We start from the raw sequence: 21174 nt of genomic DNA, 5'->3' as shown, positions 1-21174 counted from the left end.
TTTCAGTAGAGGAATATCTAAGCTTTACTTTCAAATACATATTTTGAATCTTTTAATTGCAATCTTGATGGAAATTAAGGGAAGAAATGCTGCGAAACTAGTGGGCCTCTTTATGCAGTTGGCTGGCTATTGTGAGAATAAACTACAAGACTTGATAATCCAGGAATTTGATCCAGCAGGGTGCTGCTCATGTTCTTCTTAATACTTTACTTCCTTACTTAGCCAAGCAATGTTGGAATATACATAAAAAAGATTTTGAAGATCTCCAATGATAGAATTGACCCTGAGAACATAGAGCAAATAGCTCAATTTTGCAATTTTGCAAGATTCTGCTACTATAGCATATTTCAATAAAGTATAGTTCTTCCTGCGAGCTTAGTTTCATTATCTAGTCTACCCCATAGGCTGGCTTCAGTCTTGAAAGACTACATGTGTTTTTTCCCCCTTTCTCTTATTCCCCAGAGAATCAAGGGAGATCTAGTATGAATCTCTTTCGTATCCCTATGCTTAATAAAGGCTTCTTTTGAATATGTTGTTATCTTAACAATTTCCTTCTCCAAGGTCATATCCATGGCTTCCTATAATCAAGCATCAAGGACATGAAAGTCATAACAATCCCTGAAGCAGGGTTTCAGTCAAAGAATCTCAAAACGTTAAAAGTAACTAAATCAATCTCTCTATGTACCATGCAATCCCATGTTAAATCTTGCATTTAACCAACAGTGGGAGATGATTATATTGTGACAATATTCCATTTGGGGGCTTAAAATGTGAGCTATTCGGCCCCAAATATTATATGTTTCCCAACAGGAAAGAGACTGGTCTGTTCACAACTACATTGTTTCTGGCCATGATAGGGAGATAATGCAATAGTCAGCTAAACACATGGTGGATTTTAAAGTAATTGCTCAATTATTCAGGAAACATGCTTGTTTTCAGAACAGCCTTAACCCTCTCAGGTGAGGAGGAACATGGCACAAATGTTTTAAGTTAGCTATTTCTCTGGTTAACCAGCTAGGTGACTAGTAGGGAACTGCACAAGAATACAGTGCAGTTAAAAATCTGTTTAGCACAAAATCTGAAATCAACGTAAATCAGGACATAGCACCATTTTAAAAAAAAATTGTTTTGTTTTGTTTTGTTTGAGAAAGAGAGAGAGATGTAGTTGAATAGTTAATTCTCAAAGATAGGAGCAAAGGAGAAGAAATTGCTTGTTTATTTCAAGGAATTTAAAATAAAATCTTTCCTTTTTGTTATCTATCTTGGTAATTATTGACAGGGTTATATTTAATCTGTACAACATTTGATATAAATTTGATATAAAGTTGAATAGTTAATTCTCAAAGATAGGAGCAAAGGAGAAGAAAGCTGAAAAAATTAGAGACTGCATGATGATCATTTGAAAGACAGGGAAGGAGGAAAAATCAGAACTGAAAAACTGAACTGGTAGAATAATGAATAGATAAAGTACTGGACAAATCAACCCTGTAGTAAAATGCCAAAAGGTAAAACAACACATTTGCATACTATAGTAAAGCTGAGTAGGCTAGAATATATCAGAAGTAAGAGTACAGAAAAAGTGGTTTTCAGAAAAAGACTTCTGGATATGCCATGGTGATTCTACCCCCCAACACTGAAATAGCCATATTAGAAGTGCAATATTACAGAGAATCTAAGAGTCGAAAATAGTATGTATCTTCATAAGACCACTTTCCTGGAAGGCTCATGGATGAGGAAGAAATTGCTTGTTTATTTCAAGGAATTTAAAATAAAATCTTTCCTTTTTGTTATATATCTTGGTAATTATTGACAGGGTTATATGTAATCTGTACAACATTTGATATAAATTTTGTCTTAAATTATGCCATGAAGTAAATTTTATTGATTTTTTTCTATAGCTCTTCTAAAAGTGTGATTATTTCTTTGAAGTTCTGCATACACTTTATTATATTTGTTCCATCTCTGTGTTATATTGCAGTAAGTCCTAATAAGTGGTCTTAGTGTGTAATTGTTTAAAATTCTGACATCTTTCTTATCTTTCTTGAGATCACTTTTTATTCTTCCTGAAATATGTAGATACATCAGCCATGGTAAATTTTTACTTTTATTAAGTACCTCTTGATATGTCTCTAGTCAGTTTTCAGCATCTGAATGCATCATAATATTTTTTTTAATGTTTAGTATACACTCTAAAAATCCACACTGTAATCCACAGTTGAGAAAGTGAAAAGAAGGGAAGAAGATAATAATGATATTAAAAAGTTTTTTTAGGGAAATTTTATTTCTGCTTACATAACTATGCTCACTAGTAGTTTCTTTTTGTGTTATTCAGCTATTACTATCCCCTTTTTATCATTTGTATTTTATTCTAATAATAAAAATATCTTTGAAAAATAATCATGCTATATAAAAAAATCCTGGAATAGCAATTTCCAGTTATCCTAAGGAAAGACACTGTAATAAAGAAGGCCTAAAGTGGAATTTAAAGTAGACTTTGTAAAAAGCATTCAAATGCCAATTGTAAGGTAATGCAAATAAAGAATGTGGTCTAACAATCTTAGATTAAATACATTGGCACCAAGTTATCTGTGAGCCAGGTTATCTCTGAGACTGTGTCTCTTTGATTGTTTCTCATCAAGTCTGATGGATAGAACATGTTCTGGTACCATCAATTATAAATGTCATTTAATGGAGTGGATCTTTTCTGTTCCAGCACCAGCCCTGGGCAACAACATACCTTCTGAGATAAGATTGGGCCTGACTCTGTTGGCTCTTCCTGAAGTATTGAAGATCTGGATATGAACCAGAGCAGGGCACGATGGGGAGGTTAGATCTTCCTTCAGATGTTCAGTTTTAGTGAACATTGCAGGCTTTTTGTTGTTGTATTGATATCAATGATATCATAGAGCCAGTTTGGTCTAGTGATTAACCTCTAGGCTAGAAAGCAGGAGACTGTGAGTTCAAGTACCGCATTAGCCATGGAAGTCAGCTGGCTGACTTTGGGCCAGTCACTCTCTCTCAACCCAACTCATTCACGGGATTGTTGTTATGAGGAAAATAGGAGGAAGAAGAAGCATGTTATTTGTACGTGTAAAATATGTGAGTTATGTGTAAAAATAATAAAGACAGCATACAGATAAATAAATATAAATAAATAAAAGCATTTTTTTAGTGTTTTTAATGTTAGCTATCCAGGGTAGTATTTGCAAGAAGCATTTATTTTTAATAAAATTTTGATTGTAATCACAGCATAAGAAAAGCAGGTGGAATAGACAGAAAGCAGACCAGGGGTTAATATAGCAGAAACCATCCCCTATATTCTAATATAGCAGGTGTAGAGCCTGGCAGAGTTGTCCAACAGGGTCAGTTTTCTAAGTATGAGAAACAGCTAATATTTTGCTCCCTTGGCATTTGATTTTCTTTGCTCAAAGCTTTATAAAATTTATAAATAAGTTTGAGGGTTCTATCCAAAACTCAACCATATTCAATAGTCCTTTAAAAGGTATATGATTTATTCTGTTGAAATTAGTGCTTTCTGAGAACTCTTACTCTGTAGACCAAAAAGGCCTTGGTCTTGTGGTCTAGGACTTATCAGGGATGTGATTCTCAAGAATCTGAAGCTGAGAGGCATCTCCAAAATCACTTCTCTGGACTGTGAGTTTCAAAGGGATGAATAAATTGATTATGTTCTTGGGTCCCTGTTCCCTTTTCCCAGCTCAATATTAGTCTTATTTTAAGTAGTTCATGATCCTCAGATGCTCTTCCTTATCACTGTTCATTGGTCCTATCTCACTCAACCAGTACATTTTTCCATCTGCAGGTTGTTGGGGTTTTTTTTTTGGGGGGGGTATACTCTCCTTTCGGAACTCTTTATTATATGGGTGCTTTTGGAATTTGAGAAAATACTTAACTTTCATGCTTTCGATCACCTTTCAAGTGACCTTTCATGGCTCTTCTGGCCTCTCTTTCAAAATTTAGACTTCAGTTGGTTCTATAGGCACCATCTCAACATCTCAACCAACAACCTTCTTTCCCAGATGGGTGCTGCATGGAAGTCCACAACTTTTCCAAAAGCAGAAGATTCTGTGTGCACACAGCCATTTTCTCCTGAGACTCTTCTTTCTTGAAAGCTTTCTTATCTTAGTCCACCTCCATGTTTCATAACTTTTTTTCAGTCTTTATCTGCCTTAACCTTCCTAATCTTATTTTCTCTAGATGCAGCTATTTTTTTCTTTCATGTATAGGTTCAGAGATAAAAATAAGAAGTTATGCTGTAATTATCAGCTTCAGAACACATTCCCATGTAGCAAACTCTGGTTTATCTTATCTTAAAACACAATCAGAACAGCTTCAATGAACAAAGCTGTACAAATTGTAAAACATGGCATAAGTTTGTATAAAACCTTACACCTCCTTTGGCTCTGATCTTGGAGCAGCTGCTGAAGTAGCCATGATAAATATTTTGGGACCTGTATTCCCAAATCAAGCATGGACTACATTTTAGACTTTCTATTCAATAATCTGCTTTTGAACTGGACAGAGAATTGCACCAATTATCCTACAGGTCTCTGGATTTAGAATCTAAAAGTGATAAAGAGGACAAAAATCTCCACCCTATTGCCCTTCATGTCTGTCAAATACAGTCAAGGTTTCTACAGTAAAATATTGTAAATAATAATAACATATCTAATTTGCAGTAAATGTTATTCACTTGTTTTTTTGGAAAATTTAGTATGAAATGAACTCTTTAAATGTTTTCTCAAGAGAATCATAATTTTCACAAAATAAATTTCCTGATAATCATCATGATTTCCCTTTACTTGAATATATGCTTGCTTGACTACACTTCTCCTTACTGTTCCTAAATGACTGTCTTGAATTCATGAATTAAATCATAATTTCCAGATCATTGATCTGCTCTGAATTTTGTCCTTCCTCATATATAACATTCATGACTTTCCTAATCTTAAATATGTCTCTACCAGATTTAATAAATCATCACTTATCTGCAGATGCATTTATGAATACTTCAAATTAGTAGTAATATGGTTACTTGATACTGAAGATAAATTCCCAGATATATTTTTGAACTAGTTTTGCTTAAGTTGGAACAAAGGTAAGCAACATTTTTGAGTGGCTGGGCACATTTGAAATTCTGAGTGCATGTTTGGGCACGCCAATGAAGCTTGCCTATTAACTGCCAATATTACACAACATCGTAATGGCTATCACAGTGAGTGTGGCCAATCTGGAAATACTGATTCACCAGACAATAAACATGTAAAACTGTTCTCTATTATCCTAAGTAGTCTCCACAGAATTGATATTCCATCCATTTTTTCATGTGCATAGGTTCCTATATTTTCATATAAAGCACTGAATTGCAGACATCCATTAATTTCCCCCCCAAAAAATCACGTGTAATCTGTGCAACATGGTACTATCCCATGTATTACTGTTCACATATACTGGAAGTTTATTTTAGCAGACAGCCTGTTATCAACAGCATTGCAGAGAACTGCAGAATTTATGCAATGACCTCACCAAACAGATGGGAGGCTATGCAAATGGTGTAATGCATATTATTATGCAGATGATCTAAATTTCAGCAGTGTCCACTGAATACAAAATCTGTTGTACATGCATACATGCATTCATACATATATACATACATTGATGTATGTATGTATGTGTGTTTACTTCAGTGTTTTGAAGTATACAATGTATTCCAATGAGTCTTATTTTAACAACTAATCTTCAACTCCACATTCATGCATTCTACAGTTTAAGCTTATTTGCTTTTTCATATACTTTCTATAAATCAGCAAAGTGTTAGGGCTTTTTTCCCTTCATATTGATTCATCTTTTAGTGATTATTTAAAGAACAAAATCTATTTTGTGCATACTCTACCAGGTGTAAAGCTACATTTTTGTTCTCTAATTTTACTTACTATAATTTCTTAAATCTTTTTAGTCAAAATTTTGCCAAAGGCATTCCCAAATACATTTGATAATCTATTTCTACTGTAATTTCTGCATTTTATCTTGCTATAATACCTGATATATAAGACATGAGAATATATTTAAATTATGGCAATTTTATCTAGTAGGTACTTTTCTAGGAGGGGAATCAATATTCCATTATGATCAATCATTATTTTTTATTTCCTTCACAGAAAAAGATTTGAGATAGTAATATTAGAATTCAACACCACAATCATATCATTGATGATGGATTATCATCCAAAATGATAAAGTTCACAATTCCACCTCCCTATTTATTGAATAATCTAAATTTATTTCAAACATGTTTAATTCTTCTGCCAATCATAGGCCATATGATTATTGTTCTAAATAAAACTGAGTAGGGATAGTCAAGAAACATTTAAGGTGGCATCATAAAACAGTAAATATCCAAAAATAACCAATGTGAAGCAATGTATGAGAGAAATGCATTAGTTATCATAATAGTTTATATATAATTTATCCTAACTGATGAGAAGACAGTAAATTAAGTTATGTAAACCCATTGGTCAGTCAGTCATTTTAATACCATTCTTATTTTCACTGGAAATTGGAAGATGGCATTTATTCCCTGTCATTTAAATCATGAGTAGACATGCATTTTGGTCAGCCAATTTATTCCAGGCAGTTTTCCCTATGGGTCAAAAATATATTTGTTTCTGCACCAATAGCTTCCTTATCAAAGTTGGCAGTTTTGTAGGGCTTTCAATTACTGTGTATATACTAAGAGATGATTGGACTATTGTTTGCCAAATCCTCCAAATGAGCATCATATTAAGATACAATTAGAATACATTTTGGAAGATGTGTAACAAACTTTTAAGAGTACTGTTGTGAGTATAGTTCTTTTCTTCTAAGGAGAAATATCCTAGCAGAACAATTAATCAGCAGAATGGCTTGCCTCCCAGAAGTTGTGGATGTTCCAAACACTGGAAGTTTTTAAGAAGAGATTGGATAACAAGTTGTCTGAAATGTATAGGGTTTTCTGCTTGAGCAGGGGGTTGGACTAGAAGATCCCCAAGGTCCCTTCCAACTCTGTTATTTTGTTATTATCTTAGTCTACTGTTTCTTTTCTCCCCCTCCTGCTCAAATTTAAGAAAAAGCAATAGACAAGCACTTCCTTCATTTGGTCTTGGGCATCTATAAAGTACATCTAAAAAGAAACAAGAGACAATATATTTCCTTTGCTAAGTTGCCTAACTGTAATCAATATATCATTTAAAGCCACTTAATCTGAATCTATACCATTTCTGCTCAGTATTGCATTTTTGGCCAGTCAAGCTGATCCATGCTCTTTCAACTAGTTCACTATTTCTCTACCAATTCAGTGATGTTTTCTAATAATCCCATTTTGCAATTCTGCTGGAGTCTTCCATCATTTCAAGAAACATTTGCTCTCAATATCCTGTGCATGGTTCTCTGTGAAAATGCTGCAGCAAAATGCTTCTTTCTGCTTTAGGCAAAATATGCCTTTGTAAATTCTAGGCATCCCTCCATCCCAGTTGTGAATATGATAAAGACTGATAAGTAGACAATGCTTCTTACGTGTCATTAAATATTGGTTTTCAACTACAATAAAGCATTCCAAAGACTTCATTTCTTCAACTGTAGATTTGGAAGTGGATACCTCTCTGTAGACTACATCTTTGGTTGTGAACAAAGCAAGAGGAAATTAAGGGATGTAATTAAGATTAAGTGGTTCTTTTGTTTGCAGAACTGTGTGGATAAGTCTAAAGTATGAAAAATGAGCCTTTTTTCTTTCAATGGATAAAATACATGACTCTCATATTAAATATCCATCCACAGCCATATGGTTATGAATATTCAAAAGATTATACACACACATTCACACATAGAGAAGGCATAGCTTGGTTACATTTTTGAATAGTTTATTTTTGTAGAGTTTGTGATGGGAGAGAATGTCAGAAAAAACTTTTTATTTCCCTAATAACTAAAAAAAAGAATTTTCAAAACTTTCTTTTTTCTTTCTATATATTGCCTATCAAGGGGACAGGACAATAGAACTCTACTTGCATCAGAAAACTGAATTGATAGAATCACTAGGAGAGTCAATGACAAAAGGGTCCACTGCACTTAAGTAGTGCAGTGTTTATCCTACAGATAAACTCTCAACATATTTCCCCCCTAGGTGGGTGCTGTTAAATTTTATATCAGGCAACCTTAATTAGATACTAGGATATGTTTCTCATTATGATTCTGACAAGCAGTCACCAGATTGGTTCTATTATGCACCAGATTAGATACAAACATACAAAAAGCTATAATTGATTCTATAAGGAACAGGTTTGTGAAATCTAGACATACAAGATTTACCATAACATGGGCAGTAACATTTAATAATATCTGCTGATGCTCATTTTTTTAGTAAAACAATCTGAATAAGTTACATTGTCTGTGCACCTCCCTGAAAGTTGTATACAAGAACTGAAGCAGGTACATGAAAAACCAAACCAACTAAATGTTACATTAGGTGAAATTATATTTGTAAGTGTACCTTGAGAAAATTTATATAGCGAAGTACATCAGAGAAAATTGCTTAATTTTTTTTTTTTTTTTTTTGCAGATATGTGCACTGGGGAAGTTGTATATTAGATAGCATCCTTATAAGATTAATATCCTCCTAAAATGAATATTAAATATTGTTTTAAATTTCAATGCCCAAATAAAAGAGTTTAAAACTTTGAAAGCCCAGCTCCCTCCTCAAGCAGGAGACCTATACCATTTTGGACAGCCACTTGTCTGAAATGGTATAGGGTCTCCTGCTTGAGCAGGGGGATGGACGACAAGTTCTCCAAAGTCTCTTCCAGCTCTATTCTGATTGATAGAAATTGTTTGAAATGGGCAAGTTTAAATAAAGCCACTGTTCAAAAACCAAAAACAAATCACCCTACTATTAAATGCATTATATTTTTTCTGAAATAAGCAACTTAAAATTATGAAAATATATCTTGACTCTTTACATATCTATAGAGTTACCATTATTTCATTATCTTCTCCTGTATTTTATTGGCTTGTAGAAATCTGAAGCAAAACCCAGTGGAATGAGGATACAGTATATATCATAGATACCTTCTTCATTACAAAAGACAAATCACTCTAATTATGTCTTTGGAATTGTTTGGGTTGATATTTTGTGGAGTGTAGTAGACAGCTTTGATAAGCAAGAAATAGATATTTATATTTGCAGTTCTAAAGCACCTCTTCTAATAGAATTAGGTGAGTTAATGTAAATATGTCTTAAGCACCTCTTGTCAACAGAAAACTCAAATAGCTGTAATAAATGTTGCTGCTGATTGAATTTGGGTCCTATGTCCATTTAGGACACGTAAATGCTGTCAGTTCACTTAAAAAAAATCTTGCATGCTTTTTCAAGATTGTTTTTCCTTTTCTTTAGCATTGACAGTCTGCAAGAATGCTCTTCTTGCTTTTACCTTGCTGCATTGTTGTAGTAATACCATATGCATCTTTATTGTTGATTTGTCCATAAGAATCGTGATTAAAATGCCCAGTGCCATTTATTCTTAAAGCTCCAGTTATGATGGAAAACTGCTTGGAAAAGGGTTGCTGTATTCCAACACCTGCTAATAGGGAAGATCTGTTAGTTGGGAGGAATCAAGACTACACATTAAGTTCCAGTTAAGATTTATTGCTCATGTCTATATACAAAAATCTAATCAACTAGCAGTCAGCACTAAATTGGCATTAGATAAGAGTCAACAGGATTCAAAGGAAGAATTTGGATCATATGTGGCAATATAATGATTCCATATTGATTGTTCTTTTGACTCCACCCCAGCCTCTATCTCTTCTTTTCCTACAAGAACCAAATAGGAGAAGAACTATGAAAAATTTTACTGAAAAGTTTTAGGTAGTTTATTTAAATAAAAAATATTATGACATATACATTTGCATATATCTATCCATACACAAATACTTAAGTCATAGTCATATAATTCAGAAGAACCAATAAGAACCAATCACCAAAATAGAGGCCTACCATTAAAGAATCTTTGCAGCACCAAAGTAACTGATATTGTGAATATATGTGCAGAATTCTGATTTAGTGTGTTCAGAAGCTTATTTAACATTCCAAGCCATAAAATAACTTCTTGGTGAGATTGTGTTTAATTAATAATTCAACTGAGCATTATGAGCTGGACACCTTATTACATCAAAGGTAATTTCAAATTGATGATATCGCGGCTGCCCAGTAGATGAATCCTCATTAATCATACACCTATGAATATTGCATTGCATACTTAGAATTGTAACTGTCAGACTTTAGGAATTTGTGCTACAAGAATCAGATCCATTGTGCTTTAGCAAATTAAAGATCACTCACATTGTTAGTAAAAGTTATGTTAAATTGTATTTTGTCTTATTAGACATTTAATTAGATGACATGAAAAAAAGATTTTTTTAAAAAATTCTATGCAATCTACTTTGCCAACTCAGCTTTTCTTGTGTATACCAATAAACAGTTTCTAAGACTAAATTCTGAAAAGTAACAAAGAAAAGAATTTAAATTATCTAGTAAAATAGTTCACAGATATACTGAAGACAACTCTCTTTAATATAAGGAGTAAGTGAGGAGTACCATTGAAGTATATAAACACGAACAACCAGTAAAATTTCCTGGGTTTTCTTGAAATTTGCTGGCTATGAAATCTTCTTTCTGGACTTCAATTTATTCTGGTTAAAGAGGAAGATACAACTTAAGAGCTTCATTATCCATGTGCACTCCAGAAGTTACGACAAGATTGCAATTAATATGATAGAAAGGAGAATTACTAAATACATGAAGTACAATTATACTAATGGCCTTTAATGTAATTGAAATAAAATAAAATGTACTTATTGTCTAATTAGTACTGTTTACTTTTTAGAATGTGATCCAAAGCATATTATTCAAGGACCAATGTCCTAAAACATTTGGTCATCCCTATGCTTGATGTTGAACTTGCTGGTTATGTCGTATTTGTAGCCTGGCAGGAGGAATGGTGGATAATGCTATTCCTAAACTAGGTGAACAACTTCTGCTCGTGCCCTTTTACATTTTGAAAGAGATTCATCCTTATATATTGATATGCCTACCACAAATATGCCTTTAGTCAATTAACCCCATTCAGAGGAAATACCATAAACAATGTAGCAAGTCCTTATATTACAACAGAAGCCATTTTACATTTGTTTCACATGATTGTGTTTCTGTAAGTTTATTCATACCATGCAGCTGTTACACACAGGCTGTGTCGAACAGGAAAAGATAAACAATGGTCTTTTGTTTTTCATAGACATAATTTTATAGAGCTTTTCAATAACTCTTCTCAAAGGACAGTTTACACCTAGGAACATAATTAAAACTATTAAATCAAGCTAAAATTCAAATCTCAGTAAGACAATGAGTAGTACAAAATACAGAACAAAGCCAACAGAACTCATGGCATGACTGAATGGCAGCATTTTTGTTCTTTGGCAGAATAACATCCATGATGTAGAACCAGTGCCAGACTAGTATTAATGGAAGAATCACTGGATATATGCCAAGATCCGCATCCTAAAGACTACTCCAAGCATCTAAAGTTTTCTGTCCTTCATTGGTCTTACAGAATGCTAACCTACCTTTGTCAGCTGCCTAAGTAATAGCATACATTATATTGCTATAATAACCTTACACCTGTATTAACACAGTTACGCTTAATGGCATAAAAGCCATTTCTAAGTGGGTGGTATGTTTTCTAAAATTTTAACCTTCATAGGAATCATTGAAAAGCTGTACAAAATTAGGTCTATGAATAACAAAAAATATTGCTTCTTTTTTTCTTACTAAGAGTACACAGATGTATGGCTATAAAGAACAATTTTCTACAAACAACATACACAAGATCAAGAGACAAAATTCTGATTGTGTAAGTCTATTTTTTTGTTCCTGGTCAGTTATTATCTCACCTTCTTTTATTGTTCTGTACATTGTATGGTTTTGTAGATTTTGTTACTTGTGAAACAGCCAGAGTTGTTGGGAGTTTGATGGTATCCTCATATAATAAATAAATGTTATTGTATCATTTTGCAGGGTTTTTTTAACTTGTGAAACAGCCATTTGAATTTAGTTTGATTTAGGTGTTACCAAACTCCAAAAAAATCTGGACAGCTCATAATACAACTAAAGAATGAAACAGAATACAATTCAAAAACAAATCTGCAGAAAGATAACAAAGTAGATGTCCATCCAAATCTTAAAGGGAACCTCATTCTAGAGGGCAAGCACCTAACAAAGAAGATACATCTACTGGGTTCCTCAAAATTGGAACTGTTTAATTGAAGGATTGCAAAGCGTGCCAATGCTGTCAGCTCGTGTCAACCAGGCAGACACATGGGAGATATTATATTAAACCAGGAAACAAAAATAATATGATTTCATTCTACAGTGGCAAAAGTTGAATTCTTCAAGCATCTCTAAATATATATTTCATCTGTTTATGTACTTTTTCAATTGATAACATTTGATATTACTCTGAAATGTGTTGTCTTTCTAAAAACGATGACAAGTGGCACCACCAGACATACTTTTGAGCTTTGTGGTCTAGATTGTTCTCCAAATACCATAACAATAAATATTTGTCAAGATCATAATCTGCTCTCTCTCAGGTGAAACTTCTATAAAGATCTGACAAAGTTGTCTATTAGCTGGTCCAGTGAGTTAAGAAAGGAGATTCTTAGTGCTTTTTACTATTTTCCTATTGACTAATCTCAAAGAATTGCATTACTTTTTTTTAAAGTAAACAAAAAAAAAAAGTAGAGGGCTTATGTCCTGATTGAAATTCAGGACATTTTTTTCCGATTTATCAACAGATAAATCTTATGAGATTACATGTAGGTCCTACCACTCTTTATCTCAATGTCTTAATCTTTTTGTTGTTGCTGCTAGTGCAGCCTAGGTTTCCCCAAATCCTAAGAAACTCAATAGAAATGCAAAAGGAAAATATGATGATGGAACTAGAACAAACAAGTGGAAGGAAATGCATAAAACATATTTTATTTACTGATTCCAGATTCCATGATTGTCCAGTTCCTGATTCTTAAACTACTAATGCTAAGTCACAAATTAGAGAATAAAGAAAATAATAATATCTATAATCCAGACATTTATTCTGGACAGGATTGCCAACTTGGCATGTATTACTGAGGCCTTTGGGAAGGAATATATAATTTTTGCTTCCATGAACATGTTTATAAGTTAGGATATTTGAGAATCTAGACTTGTACCAGGAGGGCCTGATGATGGAACTGGTTAGAAATATTTATTTCAAGCTCTGTTTAATATTCTAGCTATGTTTAATCCTTGTATTAATATTTACCTCATTTATATGCTTGACACCTCAAATGCTTTTTAAAAAATGCTTTTATCTACAGTTGCCCTTGGAGTCACTTGGAGTATAGCTGGAATGTTGTGATGGATGTTGCAAATTCAGAATACATTACAACATTACTCATATGTTACCAGTTTTATTCTGAAGTTGCCTCCTGTTGTTGGTTTTGTCCTTTAAAGTTCTAATCATACATAGTTAATTGCCAACGTTACTCTATTTGAATTAGGAGAAGAAGGAAAATCACAGTAGAATTCATTCATTTTTATTCTAATGTTCTGGCACTAGGTTTAGAAATAAAACAATACAGTATGAATATTGGAAGACATCTTACAGATAACCTCATTGAATAATGCAGGAATCTGTTATTATAGCATCTCATCATATAGACATTTGTCTCTAGTATGGTATATTTGTATATGTGGATATGAATACTAGAGACAGAAATAAGATGGAGATAAAAATAGATTTCTATATATGTCCATCACCTACTGAGGAATTATGTTACATTATTGAACCACTCTTGCTATTAGTATTTTTTCTTGATGTTCAACCAAAATCTATTTCTTTATAATTGATAACCACTGCTTCATGATGTCTCTGGAAAAAGTAAAACTGTTTTGCCTAATATTCTACATGAAACTATGAAAGATCTATATTTCCATAGTTTTATCTTCTCTAGTTTTCTTTCTCCAGGCTAGTCATCTCCAATACCTCTAGCAATGTCTCCTAAGTGTTTACTTCCAAGTCCACATCACCTTGGTTGTTTTTCTCTAACATACTTCGGTTGGTCGGTATACTTCTTAAAAATTCAATCCCCAAAACTTGATATGATCTGCCCAATCCAGAATAGAGCAGAAAAATGTCTTCTTTGGATCTTGATATTTACTTCTGTTCATGCAGCCTAAGATTCCATTTACTTTTTTTCAGGCTTCATCACACTGTTCAGCTTGTGATTCAACAAGAACCCAGATCCTTTTGATATGAGCTGTTACCCAATATAGTCCCCCCTATTCTATATCATGCCTTTGCTTTTTTCATGTCCAAGTAAAAATCTCTACATTTGATTCTGCTGAAATTTATCTTGCTGATTTTTGCTCATTGTTCCAGTATATCAATATATCCTAAATCTTGGTACTGTCCTCCAAGATATTTGTATCATTTTTCTGACATTACAATTTTGATATGTCTTACTCCATCATCCAAGTCACTTATAAATGTTAAGTATCACAGTGCCCTGAATAACATTTCATTCCATCATCCAAAGCCACTGATTCATAGTCATTGGGTACAATTATATCTCCATCTGATCATAGTATAGTTCAACCAATTTTTGAGGGGTGGAATTATATTTTCTACTAAGATTTCATAAATTAGTGTTAGGATTACACTTTGCTAAATATCTTTCCTGACAAGAGTATAAAAGTATAAACAAAATCAAGATGGCACTGTTGACACCTGACTAATCAGTTCTGTCTTAAGAAATCATGCATCCTCATGATGCAATCAAATTATTTATAGTAAAGCATATAATCGAGGTGTTTCAGTAGGGGGAATACAGTACAAATTTTATTTGCTGGTAATGCTTTGTCAGAAAGAGGCAACATCTCCAAATTTAATTGAATTCCCATCAGATTTAATTGGCATGGCTAATGGTGAGGGATGCTGGGAATTGAACTCTGACAGTGTTGGACATGTTAGCAGTTGTCCTTCTCTAGTGTTACATCAGTAAAGGTAACTGCTCCTTTTCCTTTATTCTTTATCCAAATAATAAGTATCAAGATGCACAATCTAGAACTTTGGGGAAAGAAGGGCTAAAGTCATTAAGGGTGCAGTGGTTAGAATGCAGTACTGCAGGCTACTTCTGCTGACTGCCAACTGCCAGCAGTTCGGCATTTCGAGTCTCACCAGCTCAGCCTTCCACCTTTCCAAGGTTGGTAAAATGAAGACCCAGATTGTTGGGGACAACATGCTGACTCTGTAAACTGCCTAAAAAAGGGCTGTAAAGCACTGTGAAGTGGTGTATAAATCTAAGTGCTATTGCTAAAGTAAAAGAAATGGAGTGTGAATATTCGCTTTCATTTTGCATTACTTGAATGAAGACTTTCACACTGACAGGAAGCTAGCTGAACAAAAGAAGACTGAAATTGAATAATTTAAATTCCTGTAGTCTACTTGAACTGTCCTTGGCAGGTACTTTAGTGCCAGAATGCAACAAAATTGAAAACCAGGCTTGTTCACATCCCTTTTAAATCAATAATAAATTATACAGATTCTTCATTTTTAAATGAGACTCCTCCTTGGTCTAATTGACTGGACAAGGTTTATGAGTTTAGGTATTTTTTTCTTGCCAAGGATCATGATTAGGCTATCAATGGCATACTACATCAATTGCAGCTTTTATTTAGGCAGAAAAGCTACAGCCCACGAAATGAACACAACTCTGCATTAGAATTCATTATGACTTTGTATTATTGTGTTTCTCCTGCACTTTTCCAAAAGTTATTTAAATACATCATTTTAAAGTTATATTGTATACATAAGACTTTGAATAATAAAGAAAATACTTTCAGCTGTTTTCTTTCAAGTTAGATTTTAATTCAGTCAGCCAATTTCTACTGAATATTTGCATTATTTGCAAAATACTATGGCTTTCTAAAAGCCAGTAAGCCTTTCTGTTTTAAGAATAGGGCCATAGAGTGACAAAACACAGAAACAATTTTAGCATACATTTAGCTAACAGTGTCTTATATATTATGCCCTGTATATTATACAACTATTATACAAGTTGTAAGATATACTAAAATATTCCTTTAAAATTGCAAGACATATTATGCATGAAAGACCATAGAAATAAGGCCATGTCTTATTTAAATGTATGTAAAACTGATTAAATATTTTCCAGTATAATAGGTAATTTTGTTCATAAATAAATAAATATGTAGCCAATACAGTGACATTTCATATATATTGGGATATGATTTTCATTTTTCCTTTCCAACTTGTTATGTTTAATACTGTAATGTTCTATTGTGTGTTACATAAAGTATAGCTCTCAAAGAGTAGACAAGTTTATCACCTAAATTTATATAGAGAATGAATAAGTATCCTCTTATATTTCCATTCAAACATGTATGAAATTAGAATTTATTTGAATACATGTCTAGTTGGTCCAGGATAGTCCTCAATTACACCTGTTGCGCCATCATCCCAACCGGTTTAGCATTTGTTATGAACATTGCTTTTGTTTTGTTTTTTGCAATGAAGCCCAGGCAGCATTTATCTTGTCTTCTGTTTCCCCTGAGCCATCAGTCCTATCCAGTTCTTCAACCTTTGGCAAAAGAGATGAGAGATGCCAAGCTTGTCTACCTGCTGCTGATGTAATGAAGAATCAAAGCCAGGGAGAACTTCCAGTGAAGAAATGGCAAATTGAAGAGTGAAGGGAATACCTTCCCTTAACCGATGTCCTATGCACAGTTGTTTTTTGGGGCCTGTGCAGGTTTCCTGGAGCCTGAAGAATTCTCTGATTGTAAGGAAAATTCAGTCAACCCCCATGTTCAACAGACAGTCTGTGTTTGCGAAAGGGTGGTAAAATGGAGGTTTTTGCAATTTCCTGATAAGTGACCAGCTGGGAAGCAGGGTTTCCATCAAGTTCAATGTTGTTTGGTGTAGCAGGACATACAGACACAAGATCTGACTTCCCTGCTTCTTAAATACTTTATTTAACCTATTCATCTGTAAATTGAAAACATGCTCCCCTTACATACGTGCTGTATCTCTCTTGGTGATTTTCAATATTTCTGGAGTTATTTTGGAGTAAAATTTTGATTTGGGATTTGGACTTAGTTTAAAGAACAAGAAGACAATGTTTTGGATTGTTAAAATTTGTTATGTGATTAAACAGTTCTTATTAAAGGATTAAAACTTACTTTAAAGGATTAAAATTTACTTTTTAAACAATCTGCATCTGTGATACCTATGTTCTTTTTTACATAATATTTAGCTATATATGGGAACATTATTTTGCTTTTACTTAGCTCTTTGCTTATTGGTTTGGATCTATGAACAAATGTAATTGGAGTTGCTCTCTGTGTTTGGCTCCCTCGGTGTTTTTCCTGAGAAATCATACATTGCAAATATTTTCTTTGACCACTAGAGTGTGCTATTCAATATGCTAGAAAAAAAATAAGACCAAGCACTGCAAATTCTTGAACATGACACATTTATTTAACATATCATTACAATCCTTAGAAGCTACATTTGAAATAATTAAACAATTACTGAATAATAAATTTGATATAATTCTTGTGGAATGCTAACAAAAAGTAAAATGAAAATTAAAGTTTATAAAAAGGACTCCCTATAAGTACATGTTTTAAAAAGTCTTTGTTGTCTATCAAAAGAAAAAAAATACAGGAATAAGTTTCTTATGATCATTCTGATTTATGATTAAAAGCTGAAAACTTAAATATAACTGTTTTGAAAGAAATCTCCATGGGAAAAAGAGAGGAACATTTGTTTTACCAGATATAAACCAAGCAAATACAGTATTTCACCAGGTCAAATGAGGGGATGTAACTTTTAATTTCCAGGGCTGAAATCCGAACTACATCTCGTTCAAAAGATTATTGGTTTTCATACTGGAAATGTTCTAGACTTTGATCAAAGTTTAACACAAATGGAACAAAAGGGAATGCATGATCAGCAACAGCCTGAAGATTATGGATAAAAGATTAAAAGAATAGGAGGAATAGGAGGTGTATGTTAGAAAGAAAAGAAGAAGACTGACGTGGCATGCCTATTTGTATATTATATCTGGGGGGGGGAAGAGAAATGAGAATGTAAATTTTGGTAGAAATTCATGTATTAATAATGGCTATTTTGATTCTGCCCAATGCCAGGAGTTCAATACTGATGGGCTTAAGATCAGTAAAAGCTCGGTAAAATGAGGACCCGGATTGTTGGGAGCAATATGCTGGCTCTGTAAATTGCTTAGAGAGGGCTTAAAGCAGTGTGAAGTGGTATATAAGCCTAAGTGCTATTGCTATTGTCATTATTTTATAGTTAAGATTTTTTTAATCAATAGTGAGTTAAGATTAAACTTCTTCTGTTCATATTGCTAGTGCAAGTTTATTCAAATTTATTTTAATTAGCACCTTATCTGCTAATGCCTGTATCCCTCATCCATGACCAACAATTATGTAAAATAAGTCTGGGATAAAACAAAGGCTTAATTAATAGTAAAGGGAGTGTTTAATGCTGTGATGAGTCTGAATAAAAGTAGACTATTTTATTTTTTTATTTGGGGACTCATACGAAGCTAAGAGTTATCTATTATGTCAAAAGTTCAGATCGCTGAAAAGGAAATTTTGCAGACATCTGCTTAACTCAGATGACTCCTGAACTTAATCTCAAATTCCTTAATCAAAACTTGCAATTTGATAATAGGGGAAATTTACATAGGTATCAAGACATATTTAAATATACTACATTTCCCCTAACCCAACTGTGGACATCAATCTTAAGAGTGCCTTTGATCACTTACTCTTTCACTTTTAATGCCTATTGAATTGTGTCCTTATGAAATTATCAGTTTCATGAAATCTGATTACTTTGTAGACCAGGCATGTCAAACTCATGATGTCACGTGATGTCACGTGACATATCATGACTTTTTACCCATTGTCGGCAATGGGGTGGGTGTGGTTTCACCATGATGCATCCAACCCACGGGTCGGCAGTCTGACATGCCTGTTGTAGACAAAATAAATTATGTTGGAGTGAAAACTTGGAATATTATTTCTACAAATGTTTTTATTTCCCTTCAAGTGGTAAGACTGAAAAACATAGTTTTTTTTTCTTGTCCAGCTATGATTTAGACTAGTCTGACAGAGGAGCCTGTTCTGGGTGACCTGGTTGCATCTCAGCTTGAGGATATGTCAAGCGCTGAATCACCTAAGGTTGATCCACCTGACAGACATCAGGAACAGCTGGAGCAGCTCTTAGAGGATGAATAATTAGACCTAGAATGTGCCATATATATTGTAGAGCAGAGCAACAGCATTTAGTGTCTCTCTTTGCAATGACAACGAGTATTCCCATCCCTGACTGATTTCACCTGCATGGACTGTTTAAGAGCCTGGGAACAACAGAGCTGCTTATTGACATTCTGCCTATTCGCATTTTGAACTCTTGCCTAAAAAAGTTTGTTCTTTTAGATTTGGGTTGACTGATGACTTAGCTACAATACTGAGAGTTTTGGATTGGGCCTCAATGAAGCTTTGCCTATTGCTTTGGATTGCTGACCCATCTTCCAAGAGAGTTGGGTCAGTTCCAAATGTGTGTGCAATTGAATACACATCTTGCCAGCTGCTACCACTGCTGCTTATAAATTGCACAACAAAAGTAAAGGTTGCAACTAAATTCCTTTGTGCATACATGCGTATCTGGCCTGGGACAGAACAGTTCCTAAAGTGGCTGGTGCAACAACTTCTTTAAGTGGATACTTTCATTTATTAATTACCTTGCAAAAAGTTCCAAGAGTCAGTGCCAAAGTACTCTAAAGTAAATATGGTAGCAAATTGGCTGAATGAGGAATGTTTAGTTGTTGATCAGTAATGCAGGTAGGAAAAAAATGCCATAACTAGGATTACTGCCTGAAACTTATTTCCAGTTTACAATTATTGTCTGACAATATATATGCAGAATAATGATGTTTTCAACAAAATTATGGAATTATTTTAAACATTAATATTTCTAAGAATTGAAAAAAATGATTTATATCTATTTAACCTAAAGTATTCTCCAAATTGGCTTTCTTTAATCTGCCATGTGATTAGGTCTCTGGTTTTCCAACTAAAAAATGGGAAAGCTCCAGGCTTGAATTTTTTAACAGCTAAACTTTTAAGGGCTAGTATCTCTTGGTTTCTTGGATGCTTTATTAATTCAAATAAACGAGGCAGAGAAATTTCTTCCATCACAAGCTAAACAGTTGTAGTGTGTGTATATGTGTATGTGTTTTTATGTGTGTGTGAGAGAGAGGGAGAGAATGAGCCATGAGCCCCATGACTACAAGCCACAAGACAAGGCTGATATCCATAACTGATAACGTTTAGGTCGGCTATTTAAATAAAAACCTTACTTCACGGATTGACAATGAAAGAGTATTGGGAGATGAGCAGGTAACATTTAGATGGTAGATTAGTGATGGATTGCAGTTTCATATTTGTCTTCCAGTAGGAACTCAAAGATGCTTTTTTTCACGAGGCAATTGGCTGAGACAACCTCAAACTGTTGGTAGTCAGCAGAATTAGCCTGCAATCCAATGTCTATTGGATCTCTTTTTTTTTTCAAAGAATTCTCAACGTTGCTAGTATCCATGAAGAAAAAAAATGTTAAACTTATCCTCTTGAGAGTTGTGACTTTGCTTGAAACTCTTATTTCAGTTGTGCTGAGAGGGTTCTATTCAAATCATCATTGTAATAAAAGTTAGTGTCAGATTTGTATTCCTAAGTTGCAATTTAATTCTTTACATTGTCAGATATTTGTGAAATTGTCTCAGTGGTGTTGTGGCTCCGTCCGGTGGGTCCCTCTCATCAGAGGAGGAAGGCTCTGAACATGACGGAGAGGAGATGGCTAGGTCCCTCTCTCCCGGCCCTTCCCCTCTGGTGCAGCCTTCGGTGCCTTCCGACAGCGAGGAGTTTGGCCAGGAGCCCGGTGTTTCTGGACTTGGCCAGGAGCCCGGTGTTTCTGGACTTGGCCA

This window comes from Protobothrops mucrosquamatus, unplaced genomic scaffold (assembly GCF_001527695.2).
Source record: "Protobothrops mucrosquamatus isolate PMUCROS unplaced genomic scaffold, P.Mucros_1.0 scaffold245, whole genome shotgun sequence".
Classification (NCBI taxonomy): Eukaryota; Metazoa; Chordata; class Lepidosauria; order Squamata; family Viperidae; genus Protobothrops; species Protobothrops mucrosquamatus.
The sequence above is the reverse complement of the archived record's forward strand: the minus strand, read 5'-3'. Positions refer to the sequence as shown.